The following is a 25,297-nucleotide window of genomic DNA, read 5'->3' on the forward strand; positions in this document are numbered from 1 at the left end:
GTAAAATAACAGGGGCCATAGGGAAATCTATGTTCCCACATAACAGAAAAACTAGAGGTCAGGTGGGATCAACAGTTGGCTAACCAGTATTTCTAGAACCCATGTTCTTTCTGTCTTTAGCTCTGCCGTGTAAAGTATAGGCTTCTTCCTAAGCATGGCTGTCCTCATGGTTATAGAGTGGCTGTCAGCAATAACTGAGACATTAGCAGAAGAGAGCGAGAAAGAGAGAGAGAGGAAGAAAGAGAAAGACACTCTCCTCCAACCTGGGACCCATAATAATCACTGGACGGATGCCATGCACAGGATTGGCTTACATCTGGGTCCTTGGACCAATCACTGACAAGGCAATGGTGTTATCCTAGTTGGCTTAGTCTACTAAGAACTCTCCCCAAGAGCTGGGGTCAATTCCAGAAACCACATTGCTGCTACGGAGTTGAAGATGGAATGAATGTTGGAGAGTCCATCGCCGTGTCCACCAAGAGCACATTTTTTTTTCACTTATGTTTCCCTTTTCCTCATTTTAATAGGACACTGTTGCTGTGACCGAGTAGTGCTGAGAAAAAAGAAATGAGAGAGTAGGGACCCGTGCCCCCTCAACATCCCAGAAATGCCATTTCAGAACCATGTACAGCATCACCCATGGCTCTGTCTCCTGCCCATCCCACCAACCCCCAACACATGTTACTGGTTTACTGGTGCTACACGCATGACTACAGTCACCAAGCTCAGAGGAAAATAGAGAAGCCAGGCAACAGGTCTGCCAACTTACAAGTGAGGAAGCAGATTATGTTTGTTTTCTGAACGCCCTGGTGTTTGGCTGCAAAGCCTGCCAGGCGGGAGAGAGTGGCTGACAGTGTCCTGGAGTGTGGGGATGCTGCTGGATGGTGGGAAAGAGCCAGGGATGGGGAGTCAGAAGGTGACACGCTTTAGGTCACAGCTCTGTGAGCTCAGGAGAGACAGCTACCTTCTGTAGCCCACTGGTATCCTCATATGTAAACCAGAAAATATAATACCTACCCCTCAAAGGAGGAGTCTGTGAAGATTAAATGTAAAGCTGTAAGAGCATTTTGTAAACTATAAAGCTGTACGACTCTAGACAGCAGTATTTACTATGGCTGGAGATAGAGGGAGAGTTGAGTCTTAATGAATTTGTGAAGGTGGTCAGGAATCCTCGGTGGCTTTCCTCTTCCCCCGTCAGCTCTTGACCACTCACACCCAGGGTCCAGCCTGTCTGCTGGCCCAGCATCCCCACTGGAGCCCAGACCACGATTTGCCCCCTTCACTTTCCTCCCACCAAATTTACCTGTCTTGTGTCTCACTACACACCTGAAGCTGACCTAAGGAAGTATGGAATCATGGAAAGAGCATGATCCTAAGCATCAAAAACCTGAATCCTAGGTCTGGCTCTGCCATTAACTGGCCATCTGAATTCAGGCTTGATTAACCTATTGGCAACCTTGGACTTTGAGCCTATAAAAGAAAAGAGTGCTCTGTTTTTAAAACTTTTTCCAGCATTAAAATCCTGGCTTCAAAGCAAAAGGGTGCTCTGTGTTCTTCATCCCTCGCCTTGCGCCCCTTCTCAGCCCAAATGGCATTCCCTAGGCACCATCATAGAAAGGCATGGGCTTACTGAAACATAGTTTGAAAACACTGGGCTAAATGATCCCCCAAAGTCCCATTCATATTTAAAATTCTCTAACTCAGTCTCTACTTCTAAGATAAAAGCCTTCATGCTAATGTGAGAAGTAATATAATATAATATAATATGATATAATATTAGTACCCCTACTAGAATCATTTGTATTTGAGTAGGAATTCTCATAGCTGTATAATCTTATGAATTAATACATAAAGATAGAATTTCAGGCACCATGTGTGTGAAAGAGGTACTTGGGAGACCCCCTGGATCCTTTAAGATCATATGACTTGGGTTGTCCATTCAGCTTTCATGTAGGGCCTAATCTTTTGAAGTGGTTAATGGTATTTTTCAGGCTGGTGACTGACAACTTGGCTTCCCAACAACTCCTTGGTTAATGGTGAGGCCCAAGGAGGACAAGGAAAAGCCATCATGTCTTTCATGGGGGGAATATGAGTTAGAATCAGGTTCAGCTCTGAGGGACAGAAATCCAATAAACTTATACATTCTTTTCTATTATATAACAGACATCCAACAGCAATCTAGGGCTAGGAGAATGGCTTCATTCAAAAAAGTCTTTGAAGATCCAGGCTCCTTCTAGCTCATCACTTTAATATTCCAAGGAAGAGCTCTTGTCCTCCTGTTCCAAAATAGACACCAGAGCTCCAGCCATCAGATCTAAGGTCCAGTTAACAACATGAGGAAAGAGATAAAGAAATGGAGGTCTTTCTCCATTTAAAGACATTCTCTTGGGGTAAGGGAGGGAGGGATAAATGGGAAGATTGAGATTGACACATAGACACTACAATATATAAAATACATAACCAGTAAGGACCTACTGTATAGCACAGGGAACTCTACTCAATAATCTGTAACGTCCTATATGGGAAAAGGATCCAAAAAAGAGTGGATATATGTATATGTATAATAGATTCACTTTGCTTTACACCTGAAACTAACACAACTTTGTAAATCAACTATACTCCAGTAAATTTTTTTTTTTTTTTTTTTTTTTTTTTTTGCAGTACGCGGGCCTCTCACTGTTGTGGCCTCTCCCGTTGCGGAGCACAGGCCTCTGGACGCACAGGCTCAGCGGCCATGGCTCACGGGCCCAGCCGCTCCGCGGCATGTGGGATCTTCCTGGACCGGGTCACAAACCCGTGTCCCCTGCATCGGCAGGCGGACTCTCAACCACTGCGCCACCAGGGAAGCCCTCCAATAAAAATTTTTTAAACAAAGACATTCTCTGAAGTTTCACATAACACTTCTGCTCACACCTCATTAGCTAACCTGAGTTTTGTAGTCAACCTAAATAAAAGGGAAGCTGGAGGAAATCACCTTCTAGATGGGAGGAGAAGGAAGGATGACCTACGACTGCTGGTGGGTTCCATGTCAGGAGCTAGTCCACCACAGGGAAGGGTCAATGATCCTCAGAATTTCAGTTCTGGGATTTATACATTGACCCAGGCTCTTGGGAATTTTACTTGGATACCTTCAGATTTTTTTTTTTTTTTTTTTTTTTTTTTTGCGGTACGCGGGCCTTTCACTGTTGTGGCCTCTCCCCATTGCGGAGCACAGGCTCCGGACGCGCAGGCTCAGCGGCCATGGCTCATGGGCCCAGCCTCTCCGCAGCATGTGGGATCTTCCCAGACCAGGGCATGAACCCGTGTCCCCTGAATTGGCAGGCGGACTCTCAACCACTGCGCCACCAGGGAAGCCCCCTTCAGATTCTTAAACATAATTTTTTAGTGTCATTAGAATAGACGCAGATGAGATCTGCATAAGTAATAATGAGTATGAACTTTAAAAATGCATTTGTACTAACTGTATGCTACAAAGTTCCTATTTTCTTTTTAACCTTTTTAAAAAGTATAACATATGTACAGAAAAGTGTAAAAATCATGGTGTATGGCTCCACAAATTATCACAAAGTGAAGACACCCAGGTAACTACCACTAAGAAAAAAAAAGAAACCACCAGCGCCCAGAGCCCTCCTGTGCTCCCCGCAATCCAATCTGCCCATCTGGAATCCTTCCCTTTTCTCCCTTTTCCTTCCCAGCTCTGTCCTAGCCCCATCTTCTCTTCTGCTCTCCTCATTGCCCGGGCCTCCCAGACAAGCTGGGGGTGGGGGTGGGGGTGGGGGTGGGGTGTGGTGGTAATTTTTTGAGGCTGTTGTGCCTTCTGGCGCAGCATGACCTTTGGAGCCAGGCTTACCAAGATCTAGATCTCAGCCCCTCTGCTCACAGCCTCTGCGAATCTGGAAGAGACGTAACCTCTCTCACCCCAGCCCACACACCGTCCTGAGGGTCAAATCCGCTGGTTCCTGTACTCCACACAATACCCGTGCATGCTGGCACTCCACACGTGGTGGCCCATATGACAGCCACTGCACTTTCTTTGGTTTTTTTGTTTTGTTTTTTTTTTCGCAGTACACAGGCCTCTCACTGCTGTGGCCTCTCCCTTTGCGGAGCACAGGCTCCGGACGCACAGGCCCAGCGGCCATGGCTCACGGGCCCAGCTGCTCCGCGGCATGTGGGATCCTCCCGGACCAGGGCACGAACCCGCACCCCCCGCATCAGCAAGCGGACTCCCAACCACTGCGCCACCAGGGGAGCCACTGCACTTTCATTTTTATACTTTTGGTTGGGCATTTTAAAAGCCCTGTGAAAAAAATAAAAAATAAAAATAAATAAAAAATAAAATAAAAGCCCTGTGAGATGACACTTATTATGTCCATTTCACAGATTGACACTGTGATGCCCACTGAGGCAAGATGACTTGCCCATCGTCACACAGTGGGTCAGCAGCACAGGTAAGGGTAGACCCTGGGCTCCGAGGCTGGGCCAGCCACTGCCTGGAGCTACAGCCCTCCTGATGGGGGGTGGGGACACTGGGGAGGGAATTCCGACCTGCCCACAGTCGTGTAGCCATCCAGGTGCTTTTTTTGGCCTGGGGATGCCTGGTTCTTTCCCAGACTCGCTGGCATCCTCACTAATACTTGTCTCAGCCTCGCCAGAATGTTTCCTAAACAGATGCACAAATACGAACCTTATGACACTTGCTAATAAAAACAGTTCCCTCAGCAGGATTGTGTTCCAACAGTGCCTAATAATAACTGCAGACATGAGTGAGGAAATCACTAACTGTGCATAGTGTGTGAGACCCTCTGGAACCAGATGGAATGTGAATCAGTCAGGGCCAAGGCAGTGTCTACAGCCAGGGCAGGGGCGGGGCTGGAAACCAGTCACCTGGCCGGATGAGGAGGGCGGTGGACCAAAGTCAGGCCCCATCCTGGCCACATGAGCAAAGCTGGGCAGCTCATGCCATCATCCAACAAACACCATGTGGACAGTGACCATGAAACAGGTGCCTAGTGATACCCAGGCATGGGTTCAGAAACGCATGGGAGTTTCAGAGGAAAACTCCTCACCCTTCCCGAGATGCTCAGACATCTACTTAGAAGGAGTCAAGTCGTTCCTCATATTATAAACATGAGACTGACAAGCAAGTAACCCAGGAGAGGAGGCCCAGGGACACATCCAGAGTGATGTGCAGAGGAGAAGGAAGAGAGCCTTCCCTGACAGGTGGTTTGGCCCCATGGTTCCTCCATGGAGTCCTCTCACCGTTTGCCCTCCTCACCTTGATCCACAGCAGTAAGAGTATTGAGTGCTCACTGTGTGTGAGCGCTGTCCATAGTGCTTCCCCGGTGTTAATTCTTTTTTTTTTTTTTTTTTTTTTTTTGCGGTACGCGGGCCTCTCACTGTTGTGGCCTCTCCCGTTGCGGAGCACAGGCTCCGGACGCGCAGGCTCAGCGGCCATGGCTCACGGGCCCAGCCGCTCCGCGGCATGTGGGATCTTCCCGGACCGGGGCACGAACCCGTGTCCCCTGCATCGGCCACTGCGCCACCAGGGAAGCCCTGTTAATTCATTTTATCTGCATAGTCTTATGAGGTAGGATCTATTATTATGCCCGTACACAGGAGGACACTGAGGCACAAAAGGTTAAGTAACTTGTCCAAGGTGACACGGTGAGGAAGATGGGATCTGACCCTAGGCCATCTGGTTCTAGAACCTACCTTTCTTCGGCTTCAGCCGAAATCTAACTCACGCTGCAGGGTGCTGGCTCCCTAGAGCCCTGTGTCATCTTCCAAGACCTCAGAACCCCAGAGCCCAGGGCAGGGGTCTGTCGACTCAGCGCTTGGTGCTGTGACTCGCCGCCTCCCCTCCACCTCACCTCCTGCCACCGTGCTGGAAGATTCGCACACCCAGCCTCCAGCCAGCCTCGCAGGCCTTCACCCCCCTGGGCTCACATGCTTCTCTCCACTCTGCCCGGTGGTCCCCAGTGCCATGCAAGGCAGAAGCTAGGGCTGACTGAGAGCTTGGACGCTGGAGTCACACCGCCTGGGTTCTACTGCCAACCCAGCCAGTCACCAGTTTCGTCCCCTCAGATTAGTTTCTTGACCTCCCTGAGCTTCAGTTTCTTTATTTATGAAATAGGCTAATAAAAGAAACTACCTTCCAGAATTATAGTGAGGAGTGAGTGTAGGCACACCAATTACTTAAAAGGTAGCTGGTCGCACAGGAAGTATTTAGGAAACCTTAGCACTTACTATGACCACATCTTGTCACGAAGACTCTGAAACCATAAAACCAGAAATTCTGCTTTCTAACCACAACTTCCTGTTTTCCATTCTTAAAGATCCCCTGCCCTCAATAGGCTACTCTGCTGCGTTAGTGCCCAAAGGGTGCTGGAGTCCCCATTCCCAGTGTACCGGCCACCTCCTGGCTTCTTTCCTACTTTGCTCAGACCCCATGGTGAATCACTTTATTGACATCCTTATAATTACCCACCATTTCCTCATACTTGATCTGTGTCTGTTAGAATTAGGTTCAGTGGCATATAATAGCAAACTCAAAATAGCAGTTCTTAAGGTCATCAGGGTTTATTTTTCTCTCACATAAAAGGAATCCAGAGGTAGTTAGCCCCGAGGTGGGATGGTGGCTCTAAGTGGATGGGGGACCCACGCTCTTTTCTTAACTGTTTGCACGTTGTCTCATAGTCCAAGATGGCTGTTTGAGCACCAGCCATGGTGTCTATGTTCCAGGCAGCATAACAGAGGAAGGAAGAGGAGGGGAGAACAAAAGGGAGAGCCCCAGCGGTCTATCCTCCTGCTCTGGAACCTTCCCATCCAACGCCTTCCTCTTACCTCTCATCGGCCAGAACCCGGTCACATAGCCACACCTAGCTGCTGCTTACGTCCTGCTCCAAATAAAAGGGAGAAGGGGAGGATGGTCCTCCTGCTGTGCAGGACTTGCCAGGCCAATGCACAGCCAGTGATGACTTCGCCATCCACTTCCGCTTCCAGGCCATCCCCACTGCCAGAGAAAACCATCCAGTCATGCTGACAGGGAAGTCTGTGGACGTGTGGCTTCCAGCCCCACTCCTGGACAAGGCCATGGCCCTCTCTTTTACATGCCTCATTGCAATTTTTCCAAGTATTCAATCATTTTCCTGAAACCCTCTTCCCGCCCCTGTTCCCAGCCCTGGTCTTGCCTCCCGTCCTCCCACTCATCTGTCCCTCTTGTTTCTCTGAAGCTGCTCCAGCTCCAACCAGGAGGTGACTGTGCCCAGGCAAGGGCAGACCCCCTCTCTCCCTGAGTCCCACAGTAGCGCTCAGCGCAGAGCTGAGCGCACAATCAACAGAAACAAACAACGAGAGCGAAGGCGCTCATGGCTAACGGCTTAATCCCTACACGCTCCCAGGATGCTCCAGAGCCTCCCGCGTGCGTCCAGAGGAGGCCCTGAGCAGACTGACTGGGGCCATCTCAGGGATAGGGTTCCCCCAGCAGCCCCTCAATCCCTCCTCTGAGACACTGATGAGCCTCAGAACAGAGAGAGTCCCCCTGCAGGACGCTTGTTCCGCCAGGACACTTCTGGCCGCCCCCAGGTTCAGTCCCCACTGGCACAAGGGCACCGGGCACTCCCTCTGCCTCAAAACAGAGGGGAAGCGCCTCGAGAGAGAAAGCCAGCATTCCCCCAGGTTCAGGGTACCGGGTCCATATTCTTGTGAAAACGGCCCCCTTGCATTCTTGGCTGCCGGTCAGGGGCAGTGTGGGTGCGGACATCCCTGGGTTTAGGGACTGACTGAGGTCGCCACCCTACTCTTCAGTCAATGGAGGGGAAGTGCTCTGGCCTTCGAAACCCTCCAGCCCCTCCTGCTCAGAGCCTCAGATCCGGCTGTGCCTGGCGCCTGGGCCTGGGGTGCTGCTCTGAGGGTTCACACACTGTTCCCAGGGCCCCGCCACACCCTCCCTCCTCCCCTCCCATCCGGGCTCATGAGTGCTTGGGTCAGGAAATCGCTCAGCAGCTAAGGTTCCTACTGGGTGTGAAAAGTCTGACTTAGAGGTTGCTATAAAAAGGAACAAAAATAACAGATGTGCCTCTTGGTCTGTCTTTATGTTCCCTGCTTCATTTATCACACACATCTTGCAATAGCTACTCATTTTCACATTTTCCTCAGTCACTTCCTCCTCCAGCATGAATTACTTAAAATAACAACTGCCGCTGGGGGTCAGCCTCATAGCTGTGCAGAGCAGGCAGCTGCTCCAGGAGAAGCCTCAGGTGACCTTCGCCCACCATGGTATCCACTGCCTCTCCGGCCTGTCAGCAGCCAGAGGCGGCGCTGAGTAAGGAGGCCTGGGGACTCCCCTCCCACTGCAGGGGCTGGGATGACTTTGGAAAGTTTCCTGAGGACAAGGTTGGCTAAGAGAGCAAGAGAGAGCAGAACACAGACTGTCTGGCATGGAAGGAACACCTGACCAGAGATGGGACCTGGGTTGCCATCCAATATATGCTGTCAGCATGCTGTGTGGCCATACGCAAGTTGCTTCCCTCTCTGGGTCTCAGACTTCCCATCTGTAAAATAAGGGTATATGAGGGCCTTCTGTGCTGGGTGCATCCCTGGAGCCTCTCTAACATTCAGTCCCACCTCCTAAATCTCCTCTTCACCCCTTACCAATTAGGCTTGTCAACGCCTTAGCTAGCTTCCTATTTATGTCATGCCTGGTCTAGTGTAGTAGACTCTGGACAGTTCTTCCAGTCTCCCCTGTCAGCCCCTACAGTCTGTTCTCCTCACGGCCACCAACTGCTTGTCAATGCTGATCTCATGTGCTGTTTAAAATCCATTCGTCACTCTCCATTGTGTTCAACTCTTCAGCCAGGCATGTGATGACTGTCACTATCTTAATCTACCTCTCTTTCTATGGCTTTCAGCTTCATTCACAAATACTTGTTGAGCACCTGCTATGTGCCAAGCACTGTTCTAGGAGCTCAGGATATAGTAATAAACCTTCAAGACTTGGTTCAAATGTCACCTTCCCTCCCTTCACTCCTTCATGCCCACCTGCAGGCTAAGCTCTTTGCCTCCTCCTCTGCATGCAGCTGCCCTACCTGGCCAGACCGTGGAGAGCTGAGGACAGGAACCTTTCTCTCCTTCATTACTATATCACCAATAGGCATACCTAGGGATGTTACGTCCAGTCAGTGTTTGCTGAAGGTGATGGTTAATTTTACATGTTAACTGGGCTAGGCCACGGTACCCAGATATTTGGTCAAACACTATTCTAGAAGTTTTAGATGAGATTAACATTGAAATCAGTAGACTCTGAGTAGAGTGGATTATTCTTCATAGTGTGGGTGGGCCTCACCCAATCAGGTGAAGACCTTAAGAGAAAAAAGACTGACCTCCCCTGAGAAAAAGGGAATTTGGCCTCCAGTAGGCCTTCAGACTTGAGCTGCAACTTCAGCTCTTCTCTGGGTCTCCAGTCTGCCAGGCTGCTCTGCAGATTTTAGACTCCCCAACCTCTACAATCGCAAAAGCCAGTTCCTTAATCTCTCTCTCTCTTTCTCTCTAAACACACACACACACACACACACACACACACACACACACACACACACACACACTCACCCTATTGGTTCCTTTTCCCCTCACCCACACACACATTTATCTGATATCTGTGGCTAAAGAAGGTGTTGGAGGAAAAGGAAGAGAAATTGATAGCTTTTTCATACGCTTATTAGCAGCTTTTTATACCTTCTTTTATGAAGAGCTTGTTTAAAATTTTGTCCTTCTCATAATGCTGTTATATTTGCCTTTTATTATGGATTTGTTTGTAGGAGGTTTTCAAAATATATTCTGTATACATGTCCTTTTTCAGATCTATGTGGCTCATGAATATTTCCCACTAGAATGTGATTTGTGTTTTCATTTCTTAATATTGTCTTTTGATTATTAGAAATTTAAAATTTTGATGAAGTCAAATCTCTCTATTTTTTCTCTTTTCTGATTAGGTACTTTGGAGTTCTAAGAATTCTTTTTCCACCCCAAGGTTGCAAAGATAGTTCCCTCTGTTTTTTTCTAGAAGGTCTATAGACTTAGCTTTTGTATTTCAATTTATAATCCATCTCAAATTAATCTTTGTGTGTGGTGTGAAGTACAGGTAAAAGTTCATTTTTATTCCATAAGAACATTCAGTTATTGCAATACCGTTTATTGTTAAAGACGTTTTTCTCCCATCGAAATGCATTAGTGCTTTTACAGAAAATCAAGTTATACTGTATCTATGGGTTTACTCAGATTTGATATTCTATTCCATTGATCTATTTAATTATCCATATGCCAAGTACATATTGTCTCATCTATTGTAACTTTATATACGTCTTGAAATCTGAACGTATAAGTCCTCCAACTTCAATCTTTAAGATTTTTTTTGCTTATTCTAGGTCCTTTTGCAATTTCATATGCATTTTTAGAATCAGCTTTAATAAGTAAAAATTGATATTTCTACAGAAAGTCTGATGGAATTATAATTGAGATGTCATCTACAGGTGGCCAACAGGCACACAAGAAGATGCTCAACATCACTAATTATTAGAGAAATTCAAATCAAAACCACAATGAGCCATCACCTCACACCAGCCAAAATGGCCATCATCAAAAAGTCTACATATAATAAATGTTGGAGAGGGTGGGGAGAAAAGGGAACCCTACTACATTGTTGGTGGGAATGTAAATTGGTGCAGCCACTGTGGAGAACAGTATGGAGGTTCCTTTAAAAACTAAAAATAGAGTTACCATATGATCCAGCAATTCTACTCCTGGGCATGTATCCAGAAAAAGCAAAAGCTCTAATTCAAAAAGATACATGCACCCCAATGTTCACAGCAGCACTATGTGCAATAGCCAAGATACGGAAGCAACCTAAGTGTCCATCGACCGATGAATGGATAAAGAAGATGTGGTTTATATATACAATGAACTACTACCCAGCCCTAAAAAAGAATGAAATAATGCCATTTGCAGCAATGTGGATGGATCTAGAGATTATCATACTAAGTGAAGTCAGACAAAGATGAATATATGATAATACTTATATGTAGAATCTAAAAAATTAATACAAATGAACTTATTTACAGAACAGAAACAGACTCACAGACATAGAAAACAAACTTATGGTTACCAAGGGGAAAGGGGCTGGGAGAGATAAATTAGACATATGGGATTAACAGATACATATTACTATATATAAACGAGATAAACAACAAGGATTTACTGTGTAGCACAGGGAACTATATTCAATATCTTGTAATAACCTATAATGGAAAAGAATCTGAAAATGATTATATATATATTCATATATATGTGAATCACTTTGCTGTACACCAGAAAATAACACTATATCGTAAATCAACTATACTTTAATTTTTTTTAATTCAAATTTTAAAAAAACAAAACAAAAATGAGATGTCATCCTAACAATATGACATCTGAAATATATTATCTTCCAATCTTTGAACATAGAATACATCTTCATCTGTTCATATTTTATTGAGTTTTTCTCAATAATATTTTGTAGTTTTCATCATAGAGGGCTTCTATGTCTTTCATTAAATTTCTTCCTAGGTATTTTATGTTCTTTGATGTTATTGTGAGTGGCATTTTTAAAATAAACTATTTTTAGAACAGTTTTAAAGAAAAATTTTGAAATAGTCCAGAGTTCCTATATACCCCACATACTCAGTTTCCCCTATTGTCAACAACTTACATTAGTATGGTGCATTTGTAACAATCAATCAACCCATATTAATACACTGTTATTAAGTAGGGCCAGAGTTTATTCAGACTTCCTTAGTCTTTTTGTATAGATTGTACAAGAAGGTTTAATGACTTTAGTTTTTAATGTTTTACATTTATAAAATTTGGTTTCTAAGAATATTTAATTTGTTAGACATTGATACAGGTTTTGTTTGCTTTTATTAGTTTTGCCCCCCAATTTTTTAGACAAATATTTATTGTATCATTAGATAATTATATTTCTTTTATGAAGACATGTCTTTGCAATATGAAAACAAATTTTATTAATAATAGAGTTATTAAGTTGAAATTGGACACAACATCATTTTGCTAAGCAACCTTCTGTAAAGAGTCAGAAATCAGAAATATGAAACTGGTCACGGCATCTCATTATTACAACTCGGTTTGATGACTGTGAGCATTGCACACTTCATCTGAGTCTTCTGTGGAATAGTATCCTATTGAGCCTCCTTTTTAAATTATTTTTATTTTTAAAAATTTATTTGTTATTTTGAAAAAATGTACACAACATAAAATTTACTATTTTAATCATTTTTAAGTGTATAGTTTAATGAGTGGCATTAAGTACATTCACATTGTTGTGCAACCATCACCACTCTCCATCCACAGAACTTTTTTCATCTTGTCAAACTAAAACTCTGTTCCCATTGAGCAATAATTCCCCATTCCCCAGTCCCTGGTAACCACTATTCTACATTCCACATTCAGATTCATCTCCCCTCACTTTCTGTGAAGTCTGAGTTTTACAGATTTCCTTAGTCTTTAACTAAAGTCCTTTTTCTTTTCCAGGATCTCATCCAGGACACCACATTACATCTAGTCGTCATGTCTCCTTAGGCTCCTCTGGGCTGTAACAGTTTCTCAGATTTTCCTTATTTGTGATGACCTTGATAGTTTTGAGGAGTACTGGTCAGGTATCTTGTAGACTGCCCCTCAGATAGGTTTGTCTGATGTTTTTCTTGTGACTAGACTGGAGTATGGGTTTTTGGCAAGAGGACCACAGAGGTGAAGTGCCACATTCATCATATCATATCAAGGGTACATGCTATCAACATGACTAATCACTCCTGATTTTACCTTCCTTGATCACCTGGCTGAGGCAGTGTTGGTCAGGCTTCTCCCCTGTAAAGTTACTTTTTCCCCCCTCTCCATACTATACTCCATACATACTCTTTGGAAAGAAGCCACTGTGGTCAGCCACACTTTGGGAGTGTGGAAGTAATATATCTACATAAATTATTTGGAATTCTTCTGCATGGGTGATGTTTCCTTCCCCATTTATTTATTTATTCAGTCATTTGTTTATAAGAGTATGGACTCATGGATATTTATTACATACTTTGGATTATAATCTAATACTACTTTATTAATTTTGTTTAACAAATTGTTCCAGCTTTGAGCCTTTGGGAGCTTTTTCAGTTTCCTGTGTTGCTTTGACATATCCCTATCAAAGTGTTTTTTGATTTTGTTTGTTTGCACTTACTCTTAGCACTTACTCTCTGGCACTGCAGGATGCTCCAGGTTCATCTTGTGTATTTCCTGCCCCAGTCCTAGAATCAGCCATTTCACCAAGGACCCTGTTCCTGTTCATTGGAGAATGGTTTTAGAAACAAAGATCTGGCCACTAGATGTGCTCACTGCTACTGAGGAGTTGTTGTTGTTGTTGTTGTTGTTATATATACAATTTTTAAAGGTCACTTTCCATTTACAGTTATTACAAAATATTGGCTATATTCTCCACGTGGTACAATACATCCTTGAGCCTATTCTACACCCAGTAGTTTGTACCTCCCACTCCCCCTCACTCCCTTCACCACTGGTAATCACTAGTTTGTTCTCTGTGTCTTTGAGTCTGCTTCTTTTATGTTATATTCACTAGTTTGTTGTATTTTTTAGATTCCACGTATAATATCATACAGTATTTTTCTCTGTCTGACTGAGGAGTTGTTGCTTTAAAACGGCATCTTTTAAACCCTGTTTTTCAATTGTTTATCATTAGTATATAGAAATAGGAATAATTTTGAATATTGATCTTGTGTCCCATAGTACGAAGCACTTATTAGTTCTAGAAGTTTCTTTATTGATTCCTTTGGTTTTGTACATATACAATCATATCTGTGCACACAAAATTAATATTTTTTTTCCTTTGTAACTCTATTATTTCTTTTTCTTGCCTTCCTGTATTTGTTAGGGCTCCCAGAACAATTTTGAATAGAAATGGGAGAGTGGCTATCCTTACCTTTTTCCCATTTTAGAGGAAAATTGTTCAGTATCTCACCATTAATTATATTATCTGTAGGTTTTTCTTTGATATCCTTTATTAAGTTGAGGAAGTTCCCTTTCATGCCTAGTTTGCTGAGAATGTTTATCATGAATGAGTCTTTTTAATGAATTTTTCAAATACATTTTTCTGCATCTATTGAGATGATTATATGATTCTTCTTTATTCTGTTGATATGGATTTTTTACTTAGGAGGGTCAGGTTTATTGATATATAATTAGTGTATTAGTCAGGGTTCTCCAGAGAAACAGAGCCAATAGTAGATAGATAGATAGATAAATAGATAGATAGATAGATAGATAGATAGATAGATAGATAGGTAGATATAAGAGGACATTTATTACAGGAATTGGCTCATGTTATTATGGGGGCCTAGAAGTCCCATGATCTGCTGTCTGCGAGCTGGAGAACCAGGAAAGCTGGTGGTGTAATTCAGAGTCTGAAGGCCTGAGAACCAGGGGGAGCAGATGGTGTAAGTCCAAGTCTAAAGACTTGTGAACTGGAGGACCAATGGTATAATTCACAGTCTGAGTCCATAAACCCAAGAACCATAAGCACAGATATCTGAGGGCAGGAGAAGATGGATGTCCCAGCTCAAGCAAAAAAAAAAAAAAAAAAGAAAGCAAATTCGCCCTTCCTCTGCCTTTCTGTTCTATTTACACCCTCAAGAACAGACTGGATGATTGCACCGGTGGGGGCAACTTTCTTTACTCAGTCTATCAATACAAATGTTAATCTCTTCTGGAAACTTCCTCATAAACCACTCTCTGGGCATCCCTTAGCCCGGTCAAGTTGACACATAAAATTAACCATCACATTTACCTACCTTAAGATTCACCCTTTAAACTATACAGTTCTAGGAGATTTAACAAAAGCAGAGTTGTGTAACCACCATGAAAATTAAAACAAATAAAACAGTTCTATCCCCCCTTTCAAATTTCATATGACTCTCTATAGTCAATATCCCCTGCCACCCCCATCTGCTGGCAACTACTAATCTGTTTCGTGCCCTTTCCAGAATGTCACGTAAAGGGCATCTCATGTTACGTAATTTTCTGAGTCTATCTTCTTTCACTTAACAATGCATTTGAGAGTCACCCATATTATTGTGTATATCAGCAGTATTTCCTTTTATTGCTAAGTATTCTATTGTATAGACGTATCACAGTTAATATCTATCCATTTCCCAGTTGAAAGACATTTGGGTTGTTTCCAGTTTGTAGCAATTATGAATAAAAATGCTATTATAACTATTTATGTATAGGTTTTAGTGGAAATAATGGTTTTGGTGGGAATAAATATTCATTTATCTTAGGAATGGAATTGCTGGATCATATTGTAAGTGAATGTTTAACATAAGAAATTACCAAACTGTTTTCTAAAGTGGTGTAACATTTTGCATTCCTCCCAGCAATGTATGAGGGCTGAACTTGCCAGTACTGGTATCGTCATTTTTTTTTCTTTCTATGCTAACAAGTATATAATGATGTCTCACTATGGCTTTAATTTACATTTGCCCACTGACTAATGATGTTGAACATCTTTTTTTTTTTTTTTTGCGGTACGCGGGCCTCTCACCGCTGCGGCCCCTCCCGCTGCGGAGCACAGGCTCCAGACGCGCAGGCTCAGCGGCCATGGCCCACGGGCCCAGCCACTCCGCGGCATGCGGGACTCCCGGACAGGGGCACGAACCCGCGTCCCCTGCATCGGCAGGCGGACTCTGAACCACTGCGCCACAAAGGAAGCCCGATGTTGAACATCTTTTCATGTGATTATTTGCCATCTATACCTGTTCTTTGATGAAATTTCTGTTCAAACACTTTGCCCACTTAATAATTGAGTTGTTTTCTTATTCTTGATTATTTACATATATATTATATAGAGAGACATAGATATGTTTTTCGCAAATATTTTTTCCCAGTCTATAACTCTTCTTTTCCACTTTTCAACAGTGTGTTTCAAAACAGAACTTTAGCGCTTCCCATCTCAGGAACGTGTCACACTGGTCATCAGCAGGTGGGCTGCTGAGATTAACACAGGCTGCTAACACACAACAGGAGAAAGCCTGAGTTAGTCCAGCCCAGGAATCATCTTGCTTACATTTGACAGATATTTCACAGTGCTATAGACACCATAATGAAAATTCAGCTGTTGGAGTCACCTTAATATTGTCACCTTTATATTGAATGTATTATTATTATTATTATTTTTTTTTTTCCTTTTTGCGGTACGCGGGCTTCTCATTGTTGTGGCCTCTCCCGTTGCAAAGCACAGGCTCCGGACGCGCAGGCTCAGCGGCCATGGCTCACGAGCCTAGCCTTTCCGCGGAATGTGGGATCTTCCCGGCCCGGGGCACGAACCCGTGTGCCCTGCATCAGCAGGCGGACTCTCAACCACTGCGCCACCAGGGAAGCCCTGAATGTATTATTGTAAATTTTGTGGTAGGGAAGAGAGGGTATTCTTTCATTGATTACAGCCTTTTGATGTCAGCGAGGTGGCTTTTAAAAATCTTGAACGAAATATCTTCCTGTATGCATTTTATTTTCTAACTACCTTTTCTCTTTGAATTTTTTAACATCTTTATTACAGTATAATTGCTTTACAATGGTGTGTTAGTTTCTGCTTTATAACAAAGTGAATCAGCTATACATATACATATATCCCCATATCTCCTCCCTCTTGCGTCTCCCTCCCACCCTCCCTATCCCACCACTCTAGGTGATCACAAAGCACCAAGCTGATCTCCCTGTGTTATGCGGCTGCTTCCCACTAGGTATTTTACATTTGGTAGTGTATATATGTCCGTGCCACTCTCTCACTTCGTCCCAGCTTGCCCTTCCCCCTCCCCATGTCCTCAAGTCTATTCTCTACGTCTGTGTCTTTCTTCCTGTCCTGCCCCTAGGTTCTTAGAACAATTTTTTTTTTTTAGATTCCATATATATGTGTTAGCATGTGGTATTTGTTTTTCTCTTTCTGACTTACTTCACTCTGTATGACAGACTCTAGGTCCATCCACCTCACTACAAATAACTCAGTTTCGTTTCCTTTTATGGCTGAGTAATATTCCATTGTATATATGTGCCACATCTTCTTTATCCATTCGTCTGTCATTGGACACTTAGGTTGCTTCCATGTCTTGGTTATTGTAAATAAAACTGCAATGAACATTGTGGTACCTGACTCTTTTTGAATTATGGTTTTCTCAGGGTATATGCCCAGTAGTGGGATTCCTGGGTCATATGGTAGTTCTATTTTTAGTTTTTTAAGGAACTCCATACTGTTCTCCATAGTGGGTATATCAATTTACATTCCCACGAACAGTGAAAGAGGGTTCCCTTTTCTCCACACCCTCTCCAGCACTTACTGTTTGTAGATTTTTTGATGATGGCTGTTCTGACTGGTGTGAGGTGATACCTTATTATAGTTTTGATTTGCATTATCTAATGATTAGTGATGTTGAGCACCCTTTCATGTGTTTGTTGGCAATCTGTATATCTTCTTTGGAGAAATGTCTATTTAGATTTTCTGCCCATTTTTGCATTGGGTTGTTTGTTTTTTTGATATTGAGCTGCATGAGCTGCTTGTAAATTTTGGATATTACACTTTTGTCAGGAGCTTCCCTGGTGGCGCAGTGGTTAGGAATCTGCCTGCTAATGCAGGGTACACAGGTTCGAGCCCTGGTCTGGGAGGATCCCACAGTCCATGGAGCAACTAGGCCCATGAGCCACAACTACTGAGCCTGCGCATCTGGAGCCTGTGCTCCTCAACAAGAGAGGCCACGATAGTGAGAGGCCCACACATCACAATGAAGAGTGGCCCCCGCTTGCCACAACTAGAGAAAGCCCTCGCACAGAAATGAAGACCCAACAGAGCAAAAATAAATAATAAATTAATTAACTCCTACCCCCAACATCTTCTTTAAAAAAGAAAAAAGTTTTGTCAATTGTTTCATTTGCAAAAATATTCTCCCATTCTGAGGATAGTCTTTTAGTCTTGTTTATGGTTTCCTTTGCTGTGCAAAAGCTTTTAAGTTTCATTAGGTCCCATTTGTTTATTTTTGTTTTTATTTCCATTTCTCTAGGAGGTGGGTCCAAAAGGATCTTGCTGTGATTTATGTCATAGAGTGTTCTACCTATGTTTTCCTCTAAGAGTTTTATAGTGTCTGGCTTTTTAGGTCTTTAATCCATTTTGAGTTCATTTTTGTGTATGGTGTTAGGGAGTGTTCTAATTTCATTCTTTTACATGTAGCTGTCCAGTTTTACCAGCACCACTTATTGAAAAGGTTGTCTTTTCTCCATTGTATATTCTTGCCTCCTTTATCAAAAAACAAGGTGACCATATGTGCATGGGTTTATCTCTGGGCTTTCTATCCTGTTCCATTGATGTATTTCTGTTTTTGTGCCAATACCATACTGTCTTGATTACTGTAGCTTTGTAGTATAGTCTGAAGTACAGGAGCCTGATTCCTCCAGCTCCGTTTTTCTTTCTCAAGATTGCTTTCGCTATTAGGGGTCTTTTGTGTTTCCATACAAATTGTGAAATTTTTTGTTCTAGTTCTGTGAAAAATGCCACTGGTAATTTGATAGGGATTGCATTGAATCTGTAGATTGCTTTGGGCAGAATCATCATTTTCACAATGTTGATTCTTCCAATCCAAGAACATGGTATATCTCTCCATCTGTTGGTACCATCTTTAATTTCTCTCATCAGTGTCTTATAGTTTTCTGCATACAGGTCTTTTCTCTCTAAGGTAGGTTTATTCCTAGGTATTTTATTCTTTTTGTTGCAATGGTAAATGAGAGTGTTTCCTTAATTTCTCTTTCAGATTTTTCATCATTAGTGTATAGGAATGCAAGAGATTTCTGTGCATTAATTTTGTATCCTGCTACTTTACCAAATTCATTGATTAGCTCTAGTAGTTTTCTGGTAGCATATTTAGGATTCTTTATGTATAGTATCATGTCATCTGCAAACAGTGACAGCTTTACTTCTTCTTTTCCAATTTGGATTCCTTTTATTTCTTTTTCTTCTCTGATTGCTGTGGTTAAAACTTCCAAAATTATTTTGAATAGTAGTGTGAGAGTGTGTCCACAAGCTTTGTCTTGTTCCTGATCTTAGAGGAAATGGTTTCAGTTTTTCATCATTGAGAACGATGTTTGCTGTGGGTTTGTCATATATGGCCTTTATTATGTTGAGGTAAGTTCCCTCTATGCCTACTTTCTGGAGGGTTTTTATGATAAATGGGTGTTGAATTTTGTCAAAAGCTTTTTCTGTGTCTATTGAGATGATCATATGGTTTTTCTCCTTCAATTTGTTAATGTGGTTTATCACATTGATTGATTTGCATATATTGAAGCATCTTTGCATTCCTGGGATAAACCCCACTTGATCATGGTGTATGATACTTTTAATGTGCTGTTGGATTCTGTTTGCTAGTATTTTCTTGAGGATTTTTGCATCTATGTTCATCAATGATACTGGCCTGTAGTTTTCTTTCTTTGTGACATCGTTGTCTGGTTTTGGTATCAGGGTGATTTTGGCTTTGTAGAATGAGTTCAGGAGTGTTCCTCCCTCTGCTGTATTTTGGAAGAGTTTGGCAAGGATAGGTGTTAGCTGTTCTCTAAATGTTTGATAGAATTCGCCTGTGAAGCCATCTGGTCCTGGGCTTTTGTTTGTTCGAAGATTTTTAATCACAGTTTCAATATCAGTGCTTGTGATTGGTCTGTTTATATTTTCTATTTCTTCCTGGTTCAGCCTCAGAAGGTTGTGCTTTTCTAAGAATGTGTCCCTTTCTTCCAGGTTGTCCATTTTATTGGCATATAGTTGCTTGTAATAATCTCTCCCGATCCTTTGTATTTCTACAGCGTCACTTGTTACTTCTCCTTTTTCATTTCTAATTCTATTGATTTGAGTCTTCTCCCTTTTTTTCTCAATGATTCTGGCTAATGGGTTATCAATTTTGTTTATCTTCTCAAAGAACCAGCTTTTGGTTTTATTGATCTTTGTTATCATTTTCTTCATTTCTTTTTCATTTATTTCTGATCTGATCTTTATGATTACTTTCTTTCTACTAACTTTGGGGTTTTTTGTTCTTCTCTAATTGCTTTAGGTGTCAGTTTATGTTGTTTATTTGAGATGTTTCTTGAAGTACGATTGTATTGCTATTGTATTGCTATTGATTGTATTGCTAAAGTTCCCTCTTAGAACTGCTTTTTCTGCATCCCATATGTTTGGGGTCATCGTGTTTTCATTGTCATTTGTTTCTTGGTATTTTCTGATTTCTTCTTTTATTTCTTCAGTGATCTCTTAGTTATTAAGTAGATATCTTGGTTATTAAGTTATTAATTAGCCTCCATGTATTTGGTTTTTTTTTTTTTTTTTTTTTTTGCGGTACACGGGCCTCTCACTGTTGTGGCCTCTCCCGTTGCGGGGCACAGGCTCCGGATGCGCAGGCTCAGCGGCCATGGCTCACGGGCCCAGCCGCTCCGCGGCATGTGGGATCTTCCCGGATGGGGGCACGAACCCATGTCCCCTGCATCGGCAGGCGGACTCTCAACCACTGCGCCACCAGGGAAGCCCTATTTGTATTTTTTGCAAATATTTTTCTTGTAATTGATATCTAGTCTCATAGCGTTGTGGTTGGAAAAGATACTTGATATGATTTCAATTTTCTTAAATTTACCAAGGCTTGATTTGTGACCCAAGATATGCTCTCTCCTGGAGAATGTTCCATGAGCACTTGAGAAGAAAGTGTATTCTGTTGTTTTTGGATGGAATGTCCTATAAATATCAATTTAATCCATCTTGTTTAATGTATCATTCAAAGCTGTGTTTCCTTATTTATTTTCCTTTTGGATGATCTGTCCATTGGTGAAAGTGGAATGTTAAAGTCCCCTACTATGATTGTGTCACTGTCAATTTCCCCTTTTATGCCTGTTAGCATTTGCCTTATGTATTGAGGTACTCCTACGTTAGGTGCATAAATATTTACAATTGTTATATCTTCTTCTTGGATTGATCCCTTGATCATTATGTAGTGTCCTTCTTTGTCTCTTGTAATAGTCATTATTTTAAAGTCTATTTTGTCTGATATGAGAATTGCTACTCCAGCTTTCTTTTGATTTCCATTTGCATGGAATATGTTTTTCTGTCCCCTCACTTTCAGTCTGCATGTGTCCCTAGGTCTGAAGTGGTTCTCTTGTAGACAGCATATATACAGGTCTTGTTTTTGTATCCATTCAGCAAGTCTATGTCTTTTGGTTGGAGCATTTAATCCATTTACATTTAAGGTAGTTATTGATATGTATGTTCCTATTACCATTTTCTTAATTGTTTGGGGTTTGTTATTGTAGCTCTTTTCCTTCTCTTTTGTTTCCTGCCTAGAGAAGTTTCCTTAGCCTTTGTTGTAAAGCTGGCTTGGTGGTGCTGAATTCTCTTAGCTTTTTCTTGTTTGTAAAGGTTTTAATTTCTCCATCGAATCTGAATGAGATCCTTGCTGGGTAGAGTAACCTTGGTTGTAGGTTTTTCCGTTTCATCACTTTAAATATGTCCTGCCACTCCCTTCTGGCTTGCAGAGTTTCTGCTGAAAGATCAGCTGTTAACCTTATGGGGATTCCCTTGTTATTTGTTATTTGTTATACGTCATTTGTTGCTTTTCCCTTGCTGCTTTGAATAGTTTTTCTTTGTATTTAATTTTTGATAGTTTGATTAATGTGTCTTGGTGTGTTTCTCTTGGGATTTATCCTGTATGGGACTCTCTGTGCTTCCTGGACTTGATTGACTATTTCCTTTCCCATATTAGGGAAGTTTTCAACTATAATCTCTTCAAATATTTTCTCAGTCTCTTTCTTTCTCTCTTCTTCTTCTGGGACCCCTATAATTCAAATGTTGGTCCATTTAATGTTGTCCCAGACGTCTCTAATACTGTCCTCAATTCTTTTCAGTCTTTTTTCTTTATTCTGCTCTGTGGTAGTTATTTCCTCTATTTTATCTTCCAGGTCACTTATCCATTCTTGTGCCTCAGTTATTCTGCTATTGATTCCTTCTAGAGAATTTTTAATTTAATTTATTGTGTTGTTCATCATTGTTTGTTGCTCTTTAGTTCTTCTAGGTCCTTGTTAAACATTTCTTGTATTTTCTCCATTCTATTTCCAAAATTTTGGATCATCTTTACTATCATTACTCTGAATTCTTTTTTAGGTAGACTGCCTATTTCCTCTTCATTTGTTTGGTCTGGTGGTTTTAACCTTGCTCCTTCATCTGCTGTGTGTTTCTCTGTCTTTTCATTTTGCTTATCTTACTGTGTTTGGGGTCTCCTTTACACAGGCTGCAGGTTCATTGTTCCCATTGTTTTTGGTGTCTGCCCCCAGTGGCTAAGTTTGGTTCAGTGGGTTGTGTAGGTTTCCTGGTTGAGCTGACTGGTGCCTGTGTTCTGGTGGATGAGGCTGGATCTTGTCTTTCTGGTAGGCAACAGTGTGCCCGGTGGTATGTTTTGGGGTGTCTGTGACCTTATTATGATTTTAGGCAGCTTCTCTGCTAATGGGTGGGGTGTGTTCCTGTCTTGCTAATTGTTTGGCATAGTCTGTCCAGCACTGTAACTTGCTGGTCATTGAGTTGAGTTGGGTCTTAGCGTTGAGACGGAGATCTCTGGGAGAACTTTTGCTGTTTGATATTACATGGAGCTGGGAGGTCTTTGGTGAATGAATGTCCTGAACTCGGCTCTCCCACCTCAGAGGCTCAGGCCTGACACCTGGCTGGAGCACCAAGACCCTGTCAGCCACATGGTATCTAAAAACGTCTGGGAGAAATCGCAGCAAGGCCAGCTTCTTAGCAGTTGCAACCGTAACAGGAAGCTTATTCCTCCCTATGGATGGGGCAACAAATTGTCCTGCAGGTGCAAGGGCACCTCCTTGGTTTTAAAGAAACTAAATTCTTGTTGCCCTCGCTGTGGACTAGGCATTGACATTGTCCTCCTTGAATTTTTTATCATACGTATATGATGTTTTTTTTTTTAAAAAAGAACACAGTCTGTCACTAGTTTTCAAAGTGACAGAAAAGATCCAGAGAAGTACTGATTCGTAGACCTCCCATGAATGTTGATTTTGTAAATAGTCTTAAACACTACAATTATGTGGATTGTTAAGATACAAATGTAATTACAAAATTAAACAAAAGAAAGGCAAAAAAAAACCCCAAAACTTTATTTTGATGAAGCTCAATGTATATTTTTTCTTAGTGAATGTTAATGGTATTGGCTTAAGAAACCTTTGCCTAACACAAGATTATAAAGATGTTCTCCATGTTTTAGAGGCAACTGACTATTGACAGTTCATGTATTTCCATGCAATTTTTTTAAGCTAATAAAGTTTAAACTGTTTGCTTGTATGCCTTGCCTTTACAAAAAAAAAAAAAGGTTTTATTCTTCAAAGAAGTTTTAGGATTACAGCAAAACTGAGCAGAAAGTACAGAGTGCCCATATACCCCCTGCCCACCCTCTCCCCACATGCACAACATCCCCCACTTCAGCATTCTCCACCAGAGCAGTACATGTGTTACAATCGATGAACTTACATTGACATGTCACTATCACCCAAAGCCCATAGTTCATATTAGGGTTCACTCTTGGTGTTATACATTCTATAGGTTTTGACAAATGTATAAGACATGTCCATCATTATAGTACCATACAGAATAGTTTTATTGCCCTAAAAATCCTCTGTGCTCTGCCTTATTCATCCCTCCCTCTCCACTGTCCTTTGACAACTGCTGATCTTTTTACTGTCTCCATAGTTTTGCCTCTTCCAGAATGTCATAGAGTTGGAATCATACAGTATGTAGCCTGTTCAGATTGGCTTCTTTCACTTAGCAACATGCATCTAAGTTTCCTCCATGTCTTCGTGGCTTGATGGCTCAATTCTGTTTAGCACTGAATAATATTCCATTGTCTGGATGTACCACTCTCCTACTCTTCTACTGAAGGACATCTTTGTTGCTTCCAAGTTTTGGCAATTATGACTAAAGCTGCAGGTTTTTGTGTGGACATTAGTTTTCAGCTCCTTTGGGTAAATACCAAAAAATGTGATTGCTAAACGGTATGATAAGAGCATGTTTAATTTTATGAGAAACTAGTAGATTGTCTTCCAAAGTGTCTGTACCAGCAATGAGTGTGTTGCTCCACATCCTTGTCAGCATTTGGTGGTACCAGTGTTTTGGATTTTGGCCATTCTAATAAATTGTTTTAATTTGCAATTCCATAATGACATGATATTAAGCTCTTTACATATGCTTATTTGCCAGATGTATATCTTCTTTGATGAGGTGCCTTTACCCCATTTTAAAATTTGAGTTGTTTTCTTATTGTTGAGTTTTTTTTTGTTTGTTTGTTTGGTTTTTTTGCGGTACGCGGGCCTCTCACTGTTGTGGCCTCTCCCGTTGCGGAGCACAGGCTCTGGACACGCAGGCTCAGCAGCCATGGCTCACAGGCCCAGCCGCCCCGCGGCATGTGGGATCTTCCCGGACCGGGGCACGAACCCGTGTCCCCCGCATCGGCAGGCGGACTCTCAACCACTGCGCCACCAGGGAAGCCCTGTTTTCTTATTGTTGAGTTTTAAGAGGTCTTTGTACATTTAGAATAACAATTCTTTATCAGATATATATTTTGCAAATGTTTTCTCTCAGTCTGTGTCTTGTGTTCTTATTCTCTTGACAGTGTCTTTAGCAGAGCAGAAGAAGCTTATCAGGGGAATTCCCTGGCAGTCCAGTGGTGAGGACTCCATGCTTCCACTGCAGGGGACACGGGTTCAATCCCTGGTCAGGGAACTAAGATCCCACATGACACGATGCGGCTTAAAAAATAAATTAAAAAAATAAAAGCTAGACTTCAAAGGGGAGGAAGTGAGGAGGAAGTTTAAAAACAAAAAAACAAAAAACAATCCAGCTTATCAACTATTTCTTTTCTGGATCATGGCTTTGGTGTTGTATGTAAAAAGTGATCATCGTACCCAAGGTCATTTAAATATTCACCTATGTTATCTTCTAGTGAATTTGTCTTCACTTCTATCTTTGTGAGATCGTTGCCTATTTCTCCCTTTAGAGAAGCATCATTTTTTAAAAAATCTCTATATTCCCCACAGCACCTGGCATACAGTAGATGCTCAATTAAATGATGGCCGGACAGGCCAATTTACCCACAAAGAAAAATGAAGGCTCTATAATCAGAGGCTT

The sequence above is a fragment of the Mesoplodon densirostris genome, chromosome 15 (assembly GCF_025265405.1).
Source record: "Mesoplodon densirostris isolate mMesDen1 chromosome 15, mMesDen1 primary haplotype, whole genome shotgun sequence".
In the NCBI taxonomy this organism is placed as follows: domain Eukaryota; kingdom Metazoa; phylum Chordata; class Mammalia; order Artiodactyla; family Ziphiidae; genus Mesoplodon; species Mesoplodon densirostris.